The sequence below is a fragment of the Mustela nigripes genome, chromosome 13 (assembly GCF_022355385.1).
Source record: "Mustela nigripes isolate SB6536 chromosome 13, MUSNIG.SB6536, whole genome shotgun sequence".
Taxonomy (NCBI): domain Eukaryota; kingdom Metazoa; phylum Chordata; class Mammalia; order Carnivora; family Mustelidae; genus Mustela; species Mustela nigripes.
This window is the reverse complement of record NC_081569.1, coordinates 138,002,570-138,028,014: the sequence shown is the minus strand read 5'-3', so window position 1 is coordinate 138,028,014 and position 25,445 is coordinate 138,002,570.

Below are 25,445 nucleotides of genomic sequence, written 5' to 3'. Positions count from 1 at the left end.
AAAAAAAAAAAAAAAAAGAAGAAGAAGAAGAAGAAGAAGAGGAAGAAAAACAAGACTTGAAATAGGAAGCCCCAGGATGATACAGGAGTTTAACCATGCCACACAGAGTCAGCTGCCTTCTCTCCTTCCATAGGACCACCCTGAATCCACTGGTTTATCATTTAATGACTGCAAGGTAGATAGAGATCTTCCAGAATCTTAGCCATGCCCAAGGCAAAAGATAGGGACAGAGCTGCCAGTTTGTTCCCTCCTTATCAGGAAAGCAAAGGCTTTTCTCAGGAACTCCTGACAGACTTTTGTACCTCGTTGGCTAGAACCTTGCTCCATGGTCATTCCAGTAGCAGAAGGAAGCCTAAGCTGTGTCCTAAGCAGTCCTAAGCTGTGTACCTTAATGCCATTGCAATAAGCTTCTATTAAAAGAAGAGACAGGGTGTCACAAGATAATGGAAAGGCAATAAAGGGTATCTACCGCAAAGACATACCAGGAGCCAAATATGTCCACCGAGCCTAACACAATGCTTGGCCTGTTGCACAAACTCAAGAGCTAGAGAGATGGTAGAAGTAGTAGCAGTTTGGGTCCCAACTTGGTCAACCAAGAACATGAGGTAGTTTATTCTAGCAGTGCATTAAATAAAACAATAGCAACTGAAAAATGAAAACATGAATCAGAACAGAAAGCACTGGAAGAAAGCAATCTCTCTCATAGATATTTGAGGAGCAAAGTATTTAAACTCTGAACTCAATGACTGTAGACTGGGAATATTCTGCTCCTTGTGGCAAGGACCTTGATGCAAGACAAAATGTCCCTCTGAGCATAGACGGACACACAGTGTACAAAAAAAAAAAAAAAAAAAAAAAAAAGTACAACAGGAGGATGAGCAGCAGAACCTGGATGTGAAAGGGAGAAACATCTGAGTTGGACTGGAACAGAGAGAAGGAACAGAGAGAACTCCCTTAGAGAGCAACTAGTAGATAGACGAGCATGTCAAAATCTCACTACATATCATTTATGAGTAGGGGTATATAATTACGCTTAAATTAAGTGTACAATAAATTCTAAGTGGAACCACACTGTGGATTCAATTACTAGCATCTAAGTGTTTTGTGATCCTCTATAACCCCTTACTCATGAAGCACTTAGCCGGAGGCCCACCACCTGTGAGCTTTCTGGACGTTTTCATCCCGGCCATACTGCCGTGGGGAGGGTAATCATGCCATGTCAAAGGGAGTGGCATTAAGCCTTAGAGTTGCTAAGGGTCATACGTCTGCTGGTGCAGGCTTTACTCGGACGCAAGACAGACTGTCACCCAAAGGCATCTGTCCACACCCCACCGGGCTGGACCATTCCAGGGTTCTCTCTGCCCTGAAGAACTCATCATAACCCTGAGAGTTTCAGCAAATCCGGGATGGAGAGATGGTTCCTTAGGGAGTGTTTGCAGAGATGAAGCAATGGCAGAGAGACATCAAAACCATTTCCATGCTAAGAAATCAGCCGACCCCTGCCTGTAAATGGAGTTGGAGTAGAGCTTGTGGGAAAACAAGGTAAAGTGCCGGGTTCTCTTCCACCACCTGGTCGCTACATAGTGAGACTCTGTCACCTCGACTGCCTTCCCTTCAACTGTTCTGGGGTTTGGGTTTTGTTGTTGTTGCTGTTGTGGTGGTTGGTTTTGGTTGCTTTTTCTTATTTTTTCAGGTTTTAAAAATAATGGATTTCTTACGGTCGAACCAGTACGTTGTATTTTACATGTACGGCTAACAGCCTACCTGTCATCACTTCCTAGACGAAAGTTCATCATTCTAGACTTTGACAAACAAAATTTATTTTTCACACACATTCTGGGATTGGGCTTCCAATGCGCAGACTAAACAAGCACCTGCTCGGGGCTTTTATGTATGGGGATCTTGCCTTTCCGACCACATACTCATCTGAGTTCGAAACACTCGTGAAAAACAGCAGGGAGGACTCTGAGTGCTTGTGGTCTGAACAGCCTGGGGACTTCGGGGCCCTGGGTGTCACAGGAGCAGAAGGAGCCAAGTAGACCTTGAGACTCCCCTGGGCCTGCCTCTGTCCCTTCTGCTCTGCACACGCCCTAAGCCAGGGAGCTCTCTGTGCCCTGGGAGGAACTGATCTCGGCAAGAACCTTCCAAAAGGCCTCCTCCAAACACCAGGGCCACCACTCCTGTCCTGGAAAGGCAGGCCATCGCCAGCCCCTGTGCCCTCCCCTCAGCCCACCCTGGGATGCAGGAAGAGGAACCAAGTTCTTGCCTTAAAGGTGCATGAATGTGTGTGATGCACACACACTCACACTCACTCACACACTCAGAACGCTCATCTCAGGATGGCCTGCAATCCAGCTCTTCCTTTCCCAAACACCCTGACCGGCCTTTCCTGTCTCCCTCCTCGCTCTCTCTGACACCTGCCCCCCCGCACCGGCCCCCCGACAACACCCCGCGTTATTAGGAGCCACGTTGCAGCTCCGTGGCACATGGAGTCCCCCTTCCTGCTCTGAACGCGGCGGAGGCGCTCTCCTCGCCGTGACATCTGTCTCCGTGGCAGCCTCCTCAGGCAGTTCTCTTGGCAGCCTCCGTGCTGCCACCAGGCCTGTCGGGTGGCACGGCGGCTGACGGGCTGTCACCGCCGCCTCATCTCGCGGCCTGCCATTTTCTTTTGATTTACCTTTTGATTCAGAGGCATTTGCATGCTTTCATCCGTCCGTGGACAGAGTCCCCGCGAGTCCCCCATGGCTGCCTCGTGTGGAGGCAGCCGGCCAGAGGGAGATCCCTCTGTGACTCGGCTTTGAGGTGCAAATGGGGGCCCGGCTGGCCCGTGCCAGGCAGAGCCCACCAGTCGTGGGTGTCGACTGTCACTCCCCGCCCCCCCAGAGAGGCTGTGCTGCCCGTCCGCCCCCCTGCACCCGGGCTGCGTGGCCCGTGACAAGTGTCCCTCCATGTCAATTAGTTTCTTAATCACCTAGCCAGACAACTTGGTAAACGTGGCAATTTCGGGATCGGGATATGCCGAGGGCTTTTCTCTCTGGCTGGGCAGCAAGGCTTATTACAGTATCTCCTCTCCTCTCCAGAAAACTCTTTCTTTGCCTCTGCGCACATCCCGGTGAAACCACTGGAAGCTGCACCTCGTCGTCCCTGGCGGCGGGACAGAAGCGATGACAGGGTTAAATTGCTAATCAAGGTTTCGTGAGGTCTGCCAGAGCCCGGTCTCCAACACTTACATCTGTTCAACAATTATTACAGCATTTTTGTCATAAAAAATTCAACACCCTGAGTGTCGTGCTAGCAAAACCTGAAAATTTATGCAGTGAATAGAATAGCTAATTTCTCCGAGGAAATGCAGGGGGAAAATTACAGATTTTACTTAAATTCCAAACACCAGAGCGCACACATCTGACGCCCTCCTCAGGTTTTGTTACCCAGCCGGACGGGAGAAGGACTTTTCACCCACCCAGGGGCAGGAACGGCTCTCAAGGAGGGCTCCCAGCTTGGAAAGAACCGTGCATGCACACCAGTCTGTGCACCCACCCCGGGGGGTCTGTAACAGTCTTGCCCCCCAGGGAAACCGACGCCTGTTAGGGTACCAGCACTGTGTTCTGGAGTGAGGTGGGCATGGCTGGCTGTACCACTCCCTTTCCCAATTTGTCCCATACCATTAAAACCACTCCTTGGAGGAAGCGGAATGGAGCAGGACCCCAACAGTCTTTAATCTCCTTAATTCATTCTAATGCCGTTTGATGCTTGCTGCCGAGGCACTGGAGTTTGCCTCTCTTCTCCATAAAGGTCTGGAATATGGATTTTATGCTAAAACTAAAGCTGTCTAGTTAGGATGCCGGTGGAGTGGAACACTATGCTACAGGCGATCGCCGACTATTCTCCAGGGCCGGAGCCTCACTTCCCAGACCGGGAGTTGTTACCGTAATAATCATTGCAACTGGGGGAGACAGGAATTTCTTGCAGTGGTACCATCAACATTATCCAGATTTTCAGAAATGCGACTGCAGAGACCGGAGGCGTGCTCCTCTCTTTCGAAGACAGGTGCTGGGTCTCTCCTTTCTGTAGCCCGGACTGTGATGCTCAGGCACCACCTGCCCTTTTCCCAAACATCCCCGCCTCATGAGCACTTCAGGTCATGTCCAGTCAGTATACGCATCTCTTTATCCCACTGCAATGTTGGGGAGCACAAGCCAGGGGGATGCACAGGGTCCAGGAGAAGGAAGCCAAGAGAAGGGTCCACCGCTACCATTTGCGTCTTAATGAAGAGCACGAGCTCTTCTCGAGTACAATAAACGCCGCACCTTTTCCTTTATGGTTTTCATTCCTCTTCTTCCTCTGCTTCATACCCTCTGTGGAGGTGTAATATGCCTTCAGAAGAATCCCGGGAAGCCACAGTTGGGAGGTGCCCTGATTAGTTCTTGGGTAGATTTGCAGACACGGCAGACAGGGCCTGCGCGACAGGCGGTGACAGTGTGCTAGCCCCCTCCGCTGCTGCCGGGCTGCGCCTGGGGCACAGAGGACCCACCGGGAGGAGGGATGGCCCCTCCTGGCTCCCGGCCGGAACGTCCCCAGGCACTGGTGTCAGCCCGGGCACTGCCTCTGGCTCTGTCACACGGCAAGGCATCCCGATGGGTCCTCCTGCCTGACATCCCCTGCGAGCCCATTCCTGGGCTGCAGAGCTCTGAGGTGGGAGGCTGGGAGAGCCGGCTTGTCAGGCAGAGGAGGACCCGAGTGACCCGTGTGCACCTGCCCCTGGCCCTGCATGGAGACAATCAAAAATAATAGGGATGGAGCAGCAACAGGCATTGCTATCAGTAATTGAACAGTCACCAGCTCCCAGAATTTCATGCCAAACACTTCACCTCGTTCAATTTTCAGAACGACTTATGCAGTATGTGTTGTTACCTCCTTTTGCCAGCCAAGGACCAGGATCTCTAAAGACTGAGCAGATTCCTGAAGATTGCCCAGTATGTAACCATGAGAACCAGGACCAGATCCCAGGCTGGTCAGAGCCCAAGCCCTTGCCATCTGCCTGCCACACTGTCCCCCACACTCTTTCCCAGAGAAGAAGAAATTTTAGCTCAGGATATACAATGAAATTGGTAAAGGGCAGAGTTCCAGATTCAGGCGTGTGTCCATGTGGGTCAGATGCACCTGGCCAGTCTGTCATTCAGAGGACAGGGGCAACTGACAAGCCAGAACACTTGGGAAAGAGACGGGCCTTAGCCTGACTGGAGAGAATTAACGTCTCAGAGGCATATTTCCAACGGGAGGTACTATTGTCCTTTTCCCTCCTCCAGAGGTACAATTTTCCGACCACATGTCCTAGAGGGGAGTCGCTTCCAAGTCCATCCTGCTGGAAATGGGGTTACAGAGCTCCGAGGTCCCCACATGGTTGAAAGTTTATTTGCTCATGTTGACTCTACATGCTGAATGCTGAAATCCAGCCCCCACGAACATCCATTCACAGAGATCCCTCTTTTTCCATTATTGCAAGCTGTTTGCCAGACCAGTGTCCACTGACAGGCAGGTCTCAAGGCCACTCTGTGTTCTGGCTGCCTCTAAACCAGGGGCTCCAGACCACACATCAACCCAGAGGATTGTTTCTGTTCCATTGGATACTTTGTTACTTATAGTTACCTAAAGAATTTTCCCCCTCTCAAGTCCAGAAGCAAATCCTCAGACCTGCTGCTTGTAAGGCAGGGTTCAGGGTAACCCTGGGCTCTGGACTTCCAAGTGAATTATGTCCTTTTCTTCATTTACTCAAACAATATTACAGACACACGAATGAACATGACTTACTTATGTCAGCCTGAGCCAAACAACATTACCATTGTTAGCGGTCAAAATATCAAATAGTGGCAGTTCTGTATAGTTTAATCTAATATGATTTTATGAATGTTCTCATCTAAATACATGATCCTTACAAATGAGCAAATGAACTTTTCATAGTATAAATGATCCTTATAGACACCACAGCTCTACAGACTCCAAAGAAAGAAACAAAATATCCTCTGTCTTGGATGCTAGCATATGACAAGAGAAGTAGCCACAGTGACAGGATTTCAGGAACAACTTTACTTAGGCGCTAACAGACATAATATTTAATTCAGTCTTTATAAGAACTCTTGGGTAGATAGCTTTCACACTTGAGAAGACTCAAACTCAGAGAGGCCAAATGGTTTGCCAACACCACACAGCAAGATGACAGGGTCAGCATCCTAACCTATATCTATTTGATTCCGCAGCTCATGCTCTTTCCTGTGGACTTTGTGTTTTATCCAGAATCACATCCTCGAAATTTCCTGGTGGTCAGGGCACCCTTCCCAATTAAGCCCAGCCCTGCCTACTTTGATGTATTCACAAATAAAAACTCAAAACATTCAATGCCACAGTAGCCCTAAAAAGAAACTTACCTCAAAGACAAATTGTCCACTCTCTGCTTTAAAGGTGATTAAGAAAAGATTGGCCAGTGACTCACATCTTCACACTGGGGAAAAAACAAAAACAAAAGCAAAAACAAAACAAAACAAACAAAAAAACATAGCCCACAAGAAGGTGGCAGGAAAAAATACCCAACTAAATAACCCATAGTCCCTTCTTTAGCATCTTGGAGGCTGCATTGTTGACTACAAGACCTGGCGATAATCTGTACAATTTTGAGTACTTCCTGAGATCCTCAGAAACTACACTACTCACTTCATTTCTGTCCATTTGGACTTTCCTCTTCTGTAGTCTCTTAGAAGACTAGAACTCCCCAGCACCAATGACTACACAGGAATAAGAATCAAGGGTAAGAACATAGTGCTTGCTGAGGCATGAAGCAAGCAGAAGCTCTAGGAAGTCAGGAGAAGCTTAAGGAGTAAAGGATTTTCAAGAGTATAATTCAGAGCACCTAGGTGGCATAGTCTGTTGAGTGTCTGACTCTTGGTTTTGGGTCAGGTCATGATCGCAGAGTCATGAGATCAAGCCCTGTGTCAGGCTCCTTGCTCAGTGGGGAGTCTGCTTAAGATTCTCCCCATCTTGGGGCAGTGGGGGTGGGGGACTCAGTGGGTTCAGCTTCTGCCTTCGTCTCAGGTCATGGTCTCAGGGACCTGGGATCGAGCCCCTCATTGGGCTCTCTGCTCAGCAGGGAGCCTGCTTCCCCCTCTCTCTCTGCCTGCCTCTCTGTCTACTTGTGATCTCTCTCTCTGTCAAATAAATAAATAAAATCTTAAAAAAAAAAAAAGATTCTCTCCCTCTCACTCTGCCCTCCCCCTACTCATGTGCATGTGCTCTCTCTTAAATAATTAAATAATTTTTAAAGTATAATTCTGTATACATAATAAGAAGAGTCATAGATTTTTCAGATAATCCCAGAGTAAAAATGTACCCATAAAGATTAGAACAGGAGCAGGGGAAAATCTTAATGAGGCCCAGCATAGGCTAGATGGATTATTTGTCAGCTCTTCCTCTGAAATTTGGCAACAGGTTTTGCATATCAGTGTGGCTTTCTTACTGAGATCCAAGAGGATTATTATTAAAAATATCAGCAATAATAGTGAGGGGAAGCTCAATCCTAACTCAAATAACACTACACAGAACAAACCAAACCATGCCAAGTAAAGTAAAAAAAAAAGGGGGGGGGGACAACATTATTGAAACACAAATGAAAAGTGTACCTGAGGAAATAATTTATTATAGGAAACTGAGAGATTATAGAGTACACTGCTTTATGTTCTCTTCAGTGAATGGGACCATATAGCAACTATAAAGAATCATAAGAAATAACATAGCAGGTTCAGATGTAGCCTGAGATCTAAAAAGATCTGAAAGAAATTCTGGAAGAATCAATAATAGCTAATTTTTACCAAGAGTTTACAATGCCTCAGACATTGTTCTATGTTCTTTACGCCTATTAGCTTAATCAGTTCTTGCAACACTTCCCCACGAAGCCTCTTGGTCTCACCCACTGACAGTCAAGAAGATAGAGGCACACACAGGAGTTAAACCTCTTGCCCAACTCGGGTAACTAGTAAGTGGAAGAACTGAGATTTAAACTCATCCTAAGCCAGTACAGTCAGTCACCAGACCATCCTTCACTGGAGGAACTGAAGAGTAGAATCTACAGAGCAGAGAATTAAATCCATGATTAGAAAGCAAACCAAAGAATCCTCCTGAGAATTTAGAGCAGAGGTCAGCAAACTACAGCCAGTGGGCCTGATCTGATGTGCCACTTGTTTTGGTAAATAAAGTCTTATTGGAACACAGTAATACTCAGTTGTTACTGCATTTCTATGGTGGTTCTTGCTTCTTTAAAAGCAGAACTGAGTAACTGCTCCCAAGAGCATATGGTCCACAGCACTGAAAATACTTGGCCCTTGAGCCTCATTTAGCCTTTCACAGAAAACTTTTGTTAATCTCTTGTTTAGGGAAAGGTGACAAAGAGACACAAATCATATGAGGTAAGGGGGAGTTGTGGAAGATACAGAGCAAAGATTCATTGTGCAGAAAGCCAGAATTTCAGAGGACATGACCAGGGCCAACCGAGATAAAAGACAAATCAATTATGTAGAGAAGAATTTAGAGCTGAAGATAGTTTCTTTTTTTTTTTCCTAAGAAAGGCCTATATTATCCCAGACAACCACTCTCTATAAAAACATATTTCAGAGGAATTTTGAATCTCTGGGGAACATTTTTCCTGCAGATTGTTGATTGTAAAGTTAGAAGTTCACCTAAAAAAGGAAATTAAAATGTGACTTACCTCAGACTTCAAAATTGTCCCTATTGAGAAGCAAGTAGAACAGAGTCTAATGAGTTTTGAGAAGAAAATGAAAGGATTCAAGAATTTTATACCCAGCCCAAGGATCGTGCATAAAGGAAAAAACAGACATTCAGCTATGCAAAAAATATATACCACCAGTACACTCATCCTGGAAAATACCACCTGAAGAGAAGCTAGAAATGACAGCATAATTAATCAGAATATGTAATTCAAAGACAGAAAAACTATGATTCAGAATAAATAGTGTTTTGAGTGTAGATCACAGCCACAAAACATTAAACACAGAGTTAATTACAAATCATTTCAGGAAGTACAGTAGGAAAAATTAGCATTCAAAAATGAAGAAGTCATGTTAAACAAAGTATGTAATTTAAAAATAATAAGTCTGGGGTGCCTGGGTGGCTCAGTGGTTTAAGCCACTGCCTTCGGCTCAGGTCATGATCTCAGGGTCCTGGGATCGAGTCCCGCATTGGGCTCTCTGCTCAGCAGGGAGCCTGCTTCCCTCTCTCTCTCTCTGCCTGCTTCTCTATCTACTTGTGATTTCTCTCTGTCAAATAAATAAATAAAATCTTAAAAAAAAAATTCTTTAAAAAAAAATAAAAATAATAAGTCATCTCAAGAAGAGAAAAACAAGTCTAAGGACAAAAAACTCTAAAGAATAAATGCAATCAAGTTAAATATTAATTAATTATACACTGCTATAATAGCACTAATAAATAATTGTAAGATCTGGTTTAAAAAGAAAAGTCACTATTAAATCCAAATTAAGAAACAAACAGGGGCTCCTGGGTAGCTCATTCACTAAGCGTCTGCCTTTGGCTCAGGTCATGATCTCAGAGTCCTGGGATCAAGCCCCACATTGGGCTCTCTACTCAGTGGGAAGCCTGCTTCTCCCTCTCCCACTACTCCTGCTTCTGTTCCTTCTCTCTCTGTGTCTCTCTCTGTCAAATAATAAGTAAAATATTTTTTAAAAAGAAGAAGAAGAAGATACAAACAAATATACAAATTGGATATGAGAAATTATATACAGTCTCAGCTGAGGCTTAAAAATTATAAAAATATAGGATATACAGTCCTGTATGAAGAGATTTGAAAATATAACGAGATAGATGATTCTATAGGAGAGTGAAAATAACAAAAATTAATCCAGGAAGAATTAGAAAACTTTAGAAAACCTATAGCCATGGGGAAAACATGGGAAAAGAACTTTCAACATAATTAACTCCCCCAAAGACCAGTAGTCCAAGTAATTTTGCTAGTCTTTTATAACTTCAAGGAATAGATAATTATTATTATATACAATTTGATCCAGAGCATACATAATAATGGGAAAATCTTTCATTCATGTTATAATGATACTTCACTCCCAGGTCAAAAGCTGACAATGAATGGCACAAAAAAGAAAACTAGATATTTGAATGACTTGTGAGAATAGTCAGTATTCCAAATCAAACACTAGCTAAATTAATTCAGATACACAGTAAAAAAATTCCAGATACTTTACTAGGAATAGAAGGAGGGCTTCATGTTAACAATCTAATAATTTATCACATCACTTTAAGATGCTGAAGTTGGAAGAAATGATCTTTATAGAGGCCAAAATAAATTTCATAAATTCAACACCCATTCCTTTAAACAAATCTTTTGAAGCATTCAAAGACCAGAAGACTTCCTTAACATGTTAAAGACATGTGTTTCTTAAACAGTAATCAATGTAATAGGTAATGCTCTTATCCTATATACAGCCCCATTCAAGCCAAGGTTGGCCCAAAGACAGCAGCTCCAACCATTCTTACCTAGCATTGTTCTTTATGTCCCAGATAATGCTGTGAAATGGGAAAATAAATATAGTTATGCAAATCGTAAAGAAAAATACTCCTTAGTCATTCCTAGTCATTAACTTCCCAAATCATTGAACAATATATATGGAATACCTTATATAATTAACTGAAACTACTCACAGCTTAAACCAGTTCAATAAACTAACCAGATACAAGATAAACAGCACAAAGTTCACTGTAAGCATGAACACTCAGCAGAGCCTGTATTCAGAAGAAAGACAAATACAGCATTCAAAAAGAATTTAAAAATAAATCTCTTTCCTATCATGACTTAAAAAAAAATCAAGGCAGTTTTATATCACATTACACAAAGAACTTCTCTAGAACCCTCTTTAGGCGTCTCTTACCCCAATTTCCCATTTATTTACCCCACATGGCTCTGCCTCCAATCCCTTGCTGAAATTCCTCAACATTAACCCCAGAGTTTCACTTAAAATGTCTGTTCCACTAAAAAAAAAAAAAAAAATTCTGACCCATACTGCTTTTAGAAAGAAAAGATAAATCAGCCCATTCTTTTCAAATTAACATTTACGTTGAACACCATTCCAACCAAATCACCATTCTGGAAGGGGAGAGGAGGAGAAATAGGAGTGGGAGTGAATAGATGATTCTGAATTTCATTTGGAAGATTTAGGTGAAGGTGCATAAGGAAATCTGGAAAATGTGAAGAGAAAATATCCTACCTCAAATTGACTCTATAATAAAACCAGGGTCCTGGGATTGAGCTCTGCTCAGCAGGGAGCCTGCTTCCTCCTTTCTCTCTCTGCCTACCTGCGATCTCTATCTGTCAAATAAATTAATAAAATATTTAAAAAATAAATAAATAAAAATAAAACCATATACTAGCAACTGAAATAATGTGACCTTACCCATAATAGATAAGAAGAGCTGATCCTAAAGCAGACATGGGTATGTGAGTGCATATGTATATAAATGAAATATACCAGAGTAGAGTAATCAAAATCCAACTGTAAAGAGATTGATGACCTAACGGGTGAAGTCAGCAAAGTGACACATTTTTTAAAAGGTTTTATGTATGTATGTATTTATTTAGAGAGCGTGCCAAGGCAGAGGGAGTAGCAGAGGGACCGGGAGAGAGAAAATCTCAAATAGACTTTCCACTGAGTGCAGATCTCAACACTGGGCTCAATCTCACCACCCTGAGAACATGACCTGAGCCAGAATCAAGAGTCAGCCCTTCAACTGACTGAGCCACTCAGGCACCCCAAAAAGGTGACACATTTTAAAAAGAAAAGTCCAATCACGATTCATCTCAGGTTGATAGACTGTAAACTCTGAGAAACAAACTGAGGGTTTTGCTGGGAGTGGGTGAGGAGTGGGTGAGCCTGGTGGTGAGTATTATGGAGGGCACGGATTGCATGGAGCACTGGGTGTGGTGCATAAAGAATGAATTTTGGAACACTGAAAAGAAATAAAATTTAAAAAAGAAAAAAAATCAAATAAATAAAAAGGTCTTCTGAAAAACATACAGGGAAAGAAAACTTTAAAACTTTCTCCATCAAATATCAGCATACACAAAATTGCAATGCAATGCAAAGAATGGTTGTTACAAATACATCGGAAACAATATTAATAGACTTTAGAAGCAAAAATATCCCACTAATGAAACACAGACACACATCTTGAAAGGGGAAAATGGGAAAAATGAATCAGTAGACAACTCCAAGGAGAAAGTGTATGTAAGTGGCCAAATAAATAAAAAGTCAATCATTGTGATTAGCAATTTAAAACAGAAAATAAAAGCGGTAAGGAGTTGGCATTTTGTCCTTGATAACTTTGGAGACGTGTAGCCGGAGAGGGACCTTCGCTCTCCACACTGGGGAGCTCACTAGAGACAGAGAGGCCACTGGTTATCAGCCCCCAGTCCAAGTTTGCTGCAATAATCAGGAGCAACGTTTGCTAAATGAAAAAGTGCAATTAAACTTCCAGAGGTAATATGTTCAAGAAGCTTAAAAGAGTGATCCATAGTTTTCATTTCCCTCCTGCAAACGCATCTTCAGGAATAATCAAATGCCCAGATGAAGATATATTCACAAGGATGTTTCCTGCAGCACTAGGTCTAATTTAAACAAAAGGTAATGTGAAAATCTCTAATAATTAGAGTAAACCTACCTTCATTTCATTTTATTTTAAGCGGTTTTTTTTTTATAAAGTGATATTGTCCCCCCAAATATTTGATGTTTAAGAGAAGTGATGAGCTGGAAAGAAAGGATAGTGTGTATACATGTGTGTTTGTGTGTGTGCACATGTAGATGCGGTAGGAACCAACTTTCATCAAATAAGTCTATGCACCCGCACACACACACACTCACAAATAAACATGTTGCTGTGCTCCCCTTCTGACTCAGGCTAGCCAAGTCCTCTAAGGGGCCCTCTGACTTTTACTAGTCAATTTCTTTATTCCTGGACCTCTCTGTAGCAATATGAGCCCCGAAAAAGCCAAAGTCTGCTTTTCTGATTTGCATGTAGGGTGGTAACACTTCGCAAATAAAAATACAGGATGGCTGGTTAAGTTTGATCCATAATGAATAATTTTTAGTATTATAATGAATAATTTTTAGTATTTTTAGTATTTAGTATTTTTAGTATTATAATGAATAACTTTGAAGTGTAAAATCATTTTTAGCATAAAAAGTATGGTGCTTAAACAATGACTCTTGGAACACTGAAAAAATAAAATAAAAAATAATAAAAAAATAAGTCTATCTTAAATGTTCAATGAGACATACTAAAAATCTATTACGTAACTGATACTCAGATTTAACTGGGCATCCTGTATTTTATCTGGGAACCCTGACAGTGAATGAGTGTTGAAAGGAGGGGGATAGAAAGCAAACGAGTGAAAATGAGGAGAGTCTGAAGGATCTGGGTCTCCAATCCAGTTTGGGGAAGTTGGAGGACGGAGGCCAGAAGACAGAGCACAGCAGATGCCTGGTATAGGGCTTGGGGAGCAGGACCTTGGAACAGACAGAGGCCAAGCATTTAAGTCTTCAGTGTATGTTTTTTTGTGATCTCAGACAGGGGTTCCTTCTGAAAGCAACATCATGCTAAGTCAGGCCACAGAATGGCCCTGCTCAGTATAAATGAGCTAGAAAGGCAAAGCAAAAAAGATTGGCAGGGTCAGTGTGGACATGCCGAGGGCAAGGTCAGAGTGTGCGCTCCACAGTTGTCTATGTTTTGGGTCCTTCTCTGCGTGTGTCTACATTTTCCAGATTTTCTGCGGTGGGCACGATTTATTTTGCAAAGAGAACAAACATGGAACTAATCTTAAAATCTAACCTCGCAGGTGCCAAAAGTCAGTCAGCTTTAGCTGTCATTTGACATCCCAAAGAAGAGGGAGGGCATCCCGGACCAGGATGCCAATACCAGACTGCCCCGTGCTGGCCCCAAAGGGATTTGCCTTTCCGTCCCATTGGGGTCCGAATCCCATCTCCGAGGCCGTGAAGAAAGGAGCTCCCCGCCATCCCGAAGAGATGTCTACAGACCACTCCCTCCCCACCCTGCTGGGTCCCTGAAGCTGTTCTCTGCACACTAGCCATACCCTCTTTTAGACCCTTGCTGAGGAGGGGGAGACCCAGGAGCCTCTCTTAGTCAGGCCCAGAGTCACTCCATCTCCACCTGCCTCTCACACATCCTGCCTCACCTCTCCTCCCTCTAACCCTCTTCCTCCTCCCCTGTCTGGTAAGGGAACAAGTCTAAGTGCTCCAGACGCTGTTTTGGGAGCTTTGCCGACATCCCCGCATTGGATCTTCACAACAACACAGCAGCAAGCAGTAAAATCACCGTTTTGGAGTTGAGGCTTCATAACTGACCGCAAGTCCGTCAGATCATTACATTCTGGTGCTGGGATTCAAATCGCACCTTGATCAGCTCCAACCAGGATACCTTCCACTTGAATTAACTGCTGCAGAAAGTCCCCGGCAAGTCCTTTTGGAATGAGAGCACGAAATCAGTGTGTCCAGACAAGAGACAGATCTTTGTCCAGATTCAAGCCTCATAGGGCTGACAGATAGAGCTGGCTTACTTTGCAGAGTGTCTTTACCATTTTTAGGACAGATTTTTCCCCTTTAGCGTTTGGCCAGGTTACAGCATAAGCCACATTTCTGGCTTCTTTTGAAAAAACTCAGGTCTGACAACCATGGGAAAGAACCCTCCAACCCTTGAAGTGTCGCTACTTGCCCCCAGCGGCCTGTCTGTGGTCCTCGTGTGCAGTATTGTCCTAGGCTGACAACCTCTTCGTGCTCACTCGAAGGATTTTCATTTTATTTTGATTTCATTTCATTATCTCCCGAAGAAATGCACTCTACCCATGGCCTCCCACAGCCCCATTGTCGCTGACATCTGGTCAACCTCATTCCTCCTTGGCACCCTCGTGTAAATGAGTCACCTGTCTGTCTGGTGTAGACCTCTGAGACACTGCTCGACTGAGGGCCTACTGTGTGATAGTCACTCATTCATAATTCTCCAAAATGCCAAGAATGGAGCCGGGAGTCACAGCCAGTCTGGCCCTACCTTTTGCCCCATGCACTGTCTCTCTGAGCTTGTAACCACCAACCACATCGTCACGTCCTGTGGTTGCCTAGGTACACGGAGGGGTTTGGGGCTCCTAGGACCCCAGCATCTGCTTGAGCACCGTGAAGCCTGATCTACCTGGGTGTCCCAGGGCCAGCACTGAGCTTGGGACCTGGCGGACACTCCATTCAATGTTTATGGACTGAAAAAGAGAACCAAAAAAGAAAGGAAAGAAGTGAGGCAGGAGAGAGACTGAGGGGATGGAATGTGTGTTGCATCCGGAGCCCACAGCCCTGCCCTCGCCCTTGCAGTCAGACACAGAAACACAGTAACACCCACGGGATCCAGGGCGCTTTGTGTCTGGAGCCCCCTCCAACCACAGCCTCCACACAGGGGACCCAACATGGCCGTTAAGTCCGCTGGGACCTGCTCGTCCCTGAGCCAAACCCTCCGACAAAGAGATGAAATAAGTCATCATTGCCTAGAAGCGTTCCCATAACCGATACGATGCGAGAGTCTTGACAAGTCATTGAAGGAAAATGTACTTCTTTCCTTTCTCCTGAAAACAGATCATTAGCCTTAATTTAAGTCAAAGAGGCGGTAGAAGGGGCAGTCATTTCAGGAAATATGAGTGACGATTGTTTAATCCCATTTAGGGACACTTTGAGCAATGACTTATAGATGATGAGAGATTTAAAATTCTTTGGTCAGTCTCTTGCTAAAGGCTTTTTACAGGGGAAAGAATGAGTAATGCAACGTGGACCATCTAGCCTTTCACGAGCTTTTATTCTTGATTTGTTGGACGTGGATAACATAAATTTTGCGACCAATCTATTAACAACTTAAATTGGAACTTGGTTTCCCTGCTTTCCACGTAGCATTTCAGAAACAAGTGTAATAACTGGGGATCAATAATTCCTATTCGATATAGTATCTGAGGTAAGCGAACATGACTGCAATATTTCTATTTATTGAATATCATGTCAACAAATTCCCATTTCAAGCACAATAAAACGAGTTACACGCCGTGTCAAGGCTGTTTATCCATACGAAGGGTATGCAATATATTTCACTTTTTTAAACATAGTGCTAACGTTCTTTATTTAAAATCATCCATGTTTTGATCCCCTCTGCCAAGTAAAAATAATTTTGCATTGAACCTGTCAGCTGCCGAATCACATTATGTCCCATAAAATGGACAGCAGCTTCAGGAGAAAAACACCATGACTTCTTGTTCCCCCCTCCACCCCACCCCCATTGATCGAGCAAAGCATGAGGTTAGCTTGTTCGAAGTATTAATGTAAACATGGACATTAAAAAAAAAAAAAAGATATGGCAAGGAAAGAAATTGCTAAATTTACCAGATGAGGAAGTAACTTAGCTGCAAAATTATTTCCAACCTATAGTTCTCAAACACAGCGTGAAAAGCCTGAAAAATGAAATTTTAGTCATTAGAACCTGACAGCTTCCAGTCATAATATGCTGACATGTGTAACGGGAATTAAGAGGTTCTACCGGCGGAATGAAAGTTAATTTTTTTTTTTTTTTTAGGCAAATCATTTATTTCAGCTCCGTGAATCACAGCATGGCCGCGGATCACCGGACACTTATAAATGGCATAATACAACTTTCTGAGGCTTTGTGTTCTTTCCTAAGTAGCTTCCACTTACGAACACTAATTACTGGCTGAAAGGAGCCCTTTCTGCGAGGCAAAGCAAAGGAGTTCTATTCAGAATGGAAAGAAGTTTCCAGGGGCTCCACGGAGGGGCCGTGATCCTTGGGATCCTGCCATTTGGTGCCTCTCTGAGGTGATTTTGAAATTTAATTGGTTTGTCTTTTCAGGGAGGGATCACAGCTTCCCTACAATCACTCATCCCCAACAAATATTTCTCGAGTGTATGGTGTGACAGACATGGTGCCGGTGACGGGAACACACAGAAGATGAGGACAAGCGCTTTTCTCTCCTTGAATTCCTTCCAAGGATGGGGGGCCAGGAAAGGTGACCTTCCTGGGACTTACGAACTTCCCTCTTAGGGCTGTGGGGCTGCCATACACCTGGGACGTGCTGGTGGTATACGGAGGTTTCAGGCGCCCGGGTTAGGATAGTGGTGGGACACCGCTAGACACCATCACAGAAGCTCCTAACTGGGAACCAGGAGACAACTGGTGGGCCCACAGCACAGAACATGGAGCCAAAGGGGATTTTTCTCCACCCTAAAATCAAAGGGAATTTTTCTCTGCTAGGCTTTTGACCTGCTTGAGACCCGTAACCCCTTTCTTCTTTCTGATGGAACCATTCTGGAAGGAGACGTCTCTCTATTGCCTGTCTCACTCTTGTGTTTTGGAAACAAATAATTCTCTGATTTCACGGGCTTACAGCTAGAGAGGAATTTTACCTCAGGATGAATCCTAACTTGAACGCCAACTCTATCTTTACACGGTATTTAGCCAAGATTTTGGACTTCCAGTTGAAGCCGGGATGGATTAAGCCTCTGAGCGCTTTGAGGACAGGGTGAATGTATTAGTTTGCATGTGGGTAGGACGTGAATTAAAGGGCGGGGCAGAGGGAAAAGTGTTAAGAGCTGAACTGTGTCACCCCAAAGTTCGTATGTTCAAGTTCCAATCCCTAGGGATCTCAGAATGTGACTGTCTTTGGAAATGGGGTCTTCAATGACATAATTAAGGTAAAAGGAGGTCTCTAGAGTGGGATCTGATCCAACACGACCAGTGTTCTTATAGGAAGAGGAGGTTAGGACACAGGCTCAGAGGGAAGGCTGTGGGAAGACCAAAAGAGAAGACTGTTATCTACCACCCCTAACGGGCCTCCTGAGAAAACAACCCTGCCAATACCTTGATCTCGAACTTCCAGCCTCCAGAGCTATAAGGAGAAACATTTCTGATGTTTAAACAGAATGTGTGTGGTGCTTTGTAGTGGCAGCCCGAGCAAGCAAATACAGACTTTTCTAAAGTTTCTGCAGATGCTTCCGCTGGGCCCCAGAGGTCGAAAATCTCTGTCTCATGTCAAAGAATGCAGCCATCCTGGGAGGGCAGAGGAGAGTGGAGACACGGGTTGTCAGCTCTCCTCCTGCTCAACTTTAAGCTCCGCTGCTAATTCCTGTTGCAAAGTCGAGTTTGGCCCTCTGGATCTCAGCTTCTTGCCTGAAAAGAAAGATGTTGGCCAAGATCACCCACCACTTCCCACAGTGAGTCGGAAGTCAAAAGAAGGGTTGCACCTTGGCCCTTCCCCCAGCGGTGCGGGTGCACGAGGAAGGAGACAAGAGACTAAGAAGAAAAGTGTGTTTCTGTGGGCCAAGGACCCCTGGTCTAGGTTCTGGAGTTGGGGGGTGGAAGCAGGGGGTAGAGAAAAAAATTAAACAAGCAATTGTAAACGGACACCCTGAAATGGCCATGGGGATTGCTAAGACAGTATCTTACACTCTGCCCAGTTTCATAAACCTACTCCATTGTCCCTTTGCAGAACAACAACCAGAAATCAAAGACCCAGCCACAAGGACCCCAGTACCTTAGGGCACCTCTCTGGGTTCCTCTGTGGAGAGAACACGTTCCTAGCATACCTTCTGCACCCACTGGACGATAACGCAGAGGCAGAACCAAGGGCTTGCTGCCCTGTGTTGTGGGGTGAATTAAACTTTGGGGATCCCTGAAGTGGCATTTGACAAAAAGCCCCAGAGAGTTTGGAAACCTGCAATTAGCAGACAGGGAGAACCAGAGTAAGGAGGCTTGTTTGGGAAGGTTTGTCACTCAGGACAGGAGGGCCAGGGCGGAGGGTGGGGAGTCGGGGCGTGCGGGGCAGGTAACACACAGGCCGTTTTGAATCATTTGCATTCTTCCTTTTAGTCTCCACCACGAAGCCCTGAGAGGCGGGTTAAGTCATTTACAGGGTGATTAATTTTCTTGCAAGGGATGTAGGCCTATTCCCGAAGGCCTCCCATAATTCAAAAACAGCACAATTCAAGATTAATTCTCTGGAGGAGGAAATGTAAAGTAGAGTTTGCATTATTTCTAAATCTATGCATCAACTAAGACTATCAATACATTATAGATCACAATTTCAGGTTTGCACAATTCAGATTCGCAAATAAATAAATAAATAAATAAGAATAAGAGGGGAGAAAACCCCCACAATCACAGCACCTGTTCTGGGGCCAAGGGCGGTGATTAGCAGGTGTGGCGACAGACTGTCTATGGTGAAGGGGACCTGGAGCCGACGCGCTTAAAGCCAGAGGCCCCGAACCTGGACCTTCCCATGACCCACACCCCAGCTCAGCCTTTACCAAGGCAATCCTGAAATTCCCCATCTCCCCTCAGACATGCAAGGGTTTTCTTTCTTTCTTTTTTCTTTTTTTTTTTTTGTTTTTATTTTTTGTTTTAAGACTGATTTATTTATTTTTGAGAGAGAACGTACACGCAGGAGGGCAGAGGAAAAGAGTGAGAGGATGTGAAGCAGACCCCCCCGCTGACCGCGGGGCCCAGTCCCACCATCAGGAGATCATGACCTGAGTCGAAATAGTCAAAACCAAGAGCTGGAAGCTTCACCAGCTATCTGCCTCCCAAGTGCCCCAAGCAAGGGTTCTCTCAAGACTGGGTACCTATGATGAGACAGGAGAGCTTAGTGGCCAGAACTGTCATCTTTAACTTCAGAAAGACGTGCATTGAGTCCTGGTTCAGCTACAATCACCCCAACTCATCAGCTCTCATTCTTCCGGCTTGTAACATAGCACAGGTAACCATCCTAATTAACAAGAAGAGTGATAGCTGGTTCAGGAGGGTGGCTTCAGGGTTAAACCAGAGAGTGCATATCAAGTACCCGCTTTCGTTCATCTGGCACATGTAAGTGCTCGGGGAGTATTAGCTTGTATCCTGGGTTTAAGCATCTCAGGACCCCTTCTCATTTTTCCCGGTTTTGTTTTATTTTGTTTTGCTTTTAAATCCCATTCTTCTCCTTGACCACATTACCCTGCCCACCTTATAAGCAAAGAACGGGGATGTCATACAGGGAAGAGGCCAGCTCGGTTTCTAGAATGAGGAAGAGGACAGGAAGGAGGCAGGCAGCCGCGTCCTCCTGGGTGCATGGTCTACGCACACACTTTCCATCCCAGGCGCTGGCCCTGGAGAATGCCAAAATCGGACGGTGTGGTCCCCGGGACTCTAAACCCCGGCGCCTGATGGGCCTCTCTGGCCAGGGTCCTCCCACACGGAGCTGCCACCTGCACCACCGGTCAGCACCGATGGGCTTCCGGCGGCTGCAGGCTCTTCCATATTGCTGGGACCTGTTGCACTGTAAAAACACAACATCATCGCTTACCGGGGCTTATAAAAATAACTGTGATCCAGCCCGGCCTCTGTCACTCGTAATTTGTCGCATAGCTCCTCTTTCTGTTAATGCAGTTTACATGAGTCAAACGAATTATATGTAAATGAGGAAGCATGTTACACTGCCAGTGGAGAAATGACATGCCTAGGTGTGAATAAGATATTTTCAAATTTTGCAATTCCCCGATAGAGACGGGTGATAGGCTCCTGATGGGAGAGGAAGGTGCTCTGATGGGAGGGCAGGAGGTAACCAGGGTTAGGGTCTGCACCTGTCCTGCTGTCTGCGGCAGGGTCACATCCCCTCTCCTCAGCGTCCACCCCCAGCAGGCGCGTGTCCTCCCCCTGCAGCTGGCCTAATACCTAATGCATTTTAAAATTGAGGATTATTTTAAATCTAGACAATATCGTAAATTTTTTTTTTTTTTTTTTTTGACCGGGGACTATCACAGGCTCTCAACTGTTTATTCATTCAAGTACACAGCAAGCGTGTACTATGTCCCATATGTGCTGGATGTTTGGAGGAACAAGGCGATACAAAATGGAGTGTATTTTGCCCTCGAGAAGTTGGGGAAGGAGTGTCTGGACTTAGGTAGAGGTCCCCTTCCTCCAGGTATTCCATTTGACCAACTGCGGGACCACAGGATTCTGCTACACTTAAATCCCTGCCTGAAACTTTTGGAGCTGGAGATGTCAGATGCCAGAAGACCTTCAGTTTCAGGCTCCCAGAAGTGGTCCATCAGCCAGGGGCCTTCAGTTAAATGAGTCAAATCCTAACAAGAGGACCTGGTGTACAGTCTACTGGCCAAGACCGTCTAATGGTTGCTCACCCAACACCGTCCGTGGATGGTGTGTCCTCTCACTGCCAGTGTGGGTGGCTTGGTGTCCCTTCACAAAGGTCTCCCTTGATATATCCCCTTCATTTATTCACCCTTTGCAAAACCATGACGGGACTTCAATTAGCTAACATTTTTGAATGCTTACTAATTGACAGGCACTGCTTAATCATACTCACATGCTCGATCCTCATAACAACCCAGGAAGGGGCCCCATAATTCTCCTTTTTTCGCAGGTGGGAGAGGTGAAGACAGACAGGTTGGAAGTCTACTATATGATGAGTAACCACAAAGGGCAGTAAGATCGTTCATTCAATCGTTCAAGAAGTATTTAGTGAGCACCCGCTACTTACCAGACAGATCGTGTGCACAGCGGTCTAGGGGATGGTAGGCACCCAGAAACATAAACAGGCAGGCAGAGAAGACTACCTCACACGCCCTGCCCTCAAGGACACCCCAGTCTAAGTCACAGATGGACCTGAGGCCAAGTTCTGTTGGCTGAATGTCCTGAAGGAAAAAAAGAACAAAGTGGCATTGGAACTCAAGGAAGAGAAGAATAAAACACACCTGTTGGGAGGCTTTCTAGAAGAGAAGCTCTTGAAGCCACTGTGAAAAACACGGCTACAGAAATTGGGGAGGCAGGTATGGGGTGGCTCATACCCCGTGCAAAGATTTCTGAACAAGAAAATCTGACCCGTCTCTAGAGTGTTTTCCACAGTCAGACCATGCCATTCCCCTGATGAAAACTTCCCTAGCTTTCCAGAACATTTAGACAAAAAACCACAATCCTTACTCTGACCTCCAAAGCCCAGCACTCTCTGGTCCTTGCTCCTCTCCAGCCGAATCCTGCACCACTGTCCAAATTGCTGTTTCATCCCCAGCCTCCCTGGCCCTCCTTCTGTCCCCAAAACCACCCCACCCACCCATTCCCAAGCTCAGTGGCACACACCGAAAGCATTTAACATTGCCCTGGTCTTGTAGGTCACTGCAAAGTACAGGTCTGGGGTTCCTGTGTGCCATGTATCTTTTATCCTTCTGGGGCCAGCAGGCTTCCTGGGACATGTTCCCCTCGTGGTGATACAAGAGGCATAAGAGAGAAAATTTCTCTGTGCAAGCACATTTCTCTGTGCAAGCACATTTCTTGCTCCTGCCACGTCCTCTAACATCTCACTGGGCAAAGCAAGTCATGTGGTCAAGACCAAGGTCAGGGAGATGAAAAGTAAACAATCTTCCATGAGAGAAAAATGGAGTATGTATTTACTGAGCAGCAATCCAGACTCTAACTATGTCAATACTGACCCCTTTCAGGACCTTGAACATGCTGTCCTCTGTCCCCTCTGCCTTGAAGTTTCTTTCCTCTGTCTCTCCCTCTCCTGCTCACCTACAGAGTGACGTTTCTCCTGATCCCCAGGGCAGGTCAGATCCTGCTCTACTAGTAGTCTCCAAACACCATTCACTCTTCCTTCACTGAGTTCAATGAGATGGGCCACTGCCTATGGGCCACTATTCAATTACAGTCTGTCTCCCCATGAGGGCAGAGACCACATCTGTTTTCACTCATTGTGGCAGCTCTGCAGTCGTGCTTGTTGGATGAGTGACCTCCACAACTGGACTCATGAAGGTGTTCCCCTGTCAGATTTGGCTGTGTCAAAAGGCCTCTGGCAGGGCATGGAGCATGAGGCAGGGTGTGCCGAGAAGTGAAAGGCCACAGGAAAGGCACCAGGGTGGGCCTTCATCAGATGTGACAATGGTCCTTTCACAAATATGTATTATATTTGTCAGATGCTGGGGACACTGTCTGTTAGCTCTTACCCCTAGAGGGAGAAGACTCTCTGTTCCAGCAGCAGTTAGCAAATGCTGTGAATTCTAACAGGGGACAGAGGGAGCATGTAGACAGTGAATGGAAAGGGGGAAATCGCAGGAAACATTAACAGAGGAAACAAATCCTCTCGGGGTGGGGCTGACTCCATCACCTCAAAAATAATGGCATAAATGACAGCGTCACTGCCATAAATTACCTCCCAGAGAGGACAGGAGGACATAGAAGAACTTACACATGCCCAGAAAGCAACTCAAAATCAGCTAAGTTTGAAAGTGCGATATTGTTCTCAGTCAAAGGCACATGGTCCACAGGGAGCTTGTGTTCCTTAGGACACAGAATTGAAAATCCAAAACCTTCAGCACCCACCAAGATTAATTACAGTAATAATAGTCCCAGCTACCCATTATCGAACACCTATTATGTGTGTTTCACAAAAATTATTTCTCCCTATTAACCACCTTCAAAAATGGACATCATCTGATTGATGAGAAACCCGATCCTCAGAAGAGTAAAGTAACTTCTTTAAAGATAAACAGAGACTGAAGGAAAGAGCCAGGATGTGGGCCCATTCATGTCACGGTAGATAGCCCCTAAGATGGCCCCACGATTGCCACCCCCCAGTGTTCACACTCTATGTAATGCCCACCCCTCAGGTGTGGATTGCACTTACCAACTCAGGGCTCCTGAAAATACAGCAGCAGCAATGGGATGGCTCTTCTGATACTGGGTTATGAAGACATGGCTTCCATCTTGGGCTCATGTCCTCTCTCTTTCTCTCTATCTGGCTTTCTTTGTCTTCCTCACCCTTCCTACTGAAGGAAGCAGGCTTCTGTCTTGTGAGTAGCCCTATGGAGAGACCCAAATGGCTTTTTACATATCTGGCCAACACTCTCAATTCGCCAGCCTGTGAGGAACTGAATCTTGCCAGCAGCCACGGGAGGGAGCTTGGAGGAAGATTCCTTCTCATCGGCCCTTGAAGTGACTGCGATGTCACCCACCACCTTGATTTCAGCCTTGTGATAGACCCTACATGGGAGGCCACCAATGAAGCCACATATGGCTTCTCAACCCATAAGCACTGTCAGGTAACAACTCTGTTTTGCTGTAAGCTGCAGATTTGGGGATAATTTGTTACACAGCAATAGATAACTAATACATACCTCTAAATGCAAAGTGTGTGCTTCTAGCACCCAAAACCCATTATTTCACAGAGCCTTCCATGTCACCACTGTCCCTAAAGCCCCATCCTTGACCTGAAGGACAAAACGACTGACCAGATGTGCCTCTGAATTTTCAGTGAGGACAAAACGCTAGCATGCATATCTTGAGCCGACTCCAATGAATGAAAAAGTAGCAGAGTTTGCTACCTGCCAGGGTTGTACATTCAAAGTCTTAGTGAAATTATTGTCATTTAAAACGAGCGTTACAGGAAATTAAATGCTGCTTCAGTCTGAAAGTTCCCAGAGCAGCCCAGGTCGTTAGAAAATCCATCGTGAAGGTTTTTTCAAGAAGACATCCATTCACTTATTCAGCTCATGCTTGAGATCCATTTTGTACCAGGCACATGGAGACAACACTGGCCATTTTTTAAGCCATACTTTGGGATAAACACCCAGACAGATAAAGATAGGGTGGAACTGGGTGAGTTGGGGAACAGAGAATTATGGACAGTCTCCTACAGAAACAGCCTTAAGCAGGGCCCTTGAGAAAAGAAGCATTAGAAACAAACATGTACTAAGTACTCTCCATTGCCATCACGGAGGTCATGAGGCATACCGAGCAAGAGGTACTATCAAAACCAAGAAATGTAAGTAGAACATTTAGAGGTTATTTAATTGGCCAATTGTAAGGAGTGGCTGAGAAAAGTAACAGATTAGAGAAATTTCCCCAAATATGAGTGAAGTGGATTCTCAGTGAAAACCTTGCTGAGTAGCCAAGACTAGACTTGACCATGCCCAGGGTGACCATATATATTACCACCTAGATTTTTTAGCATGAAGGATGGAAGCATTGATCATTCAACCTGGACAACAGGACGTGCTGGCAAACCAGGACAAGGATCTCTTAGCTTTAAAGAACTGGCAGAGGTGAGACACGGTCTCATAAGCAGAAAGAATGACGTGTGTGACAATTCTGAAGCAGAGATGATTAACCTTAAATTGGTGTAGAAATTAATACAATTATTTAAGTGTGATGATAATAGGGCTTATTATAGTATGTGCTGAAAAAATATTTGTCAAAGAGAGAAGGAGAGGGAGGTTCTTGCTAAGAGTAAGACCAGCCTTTGGAAAGTAGTAGTCCAGCAAAACTGC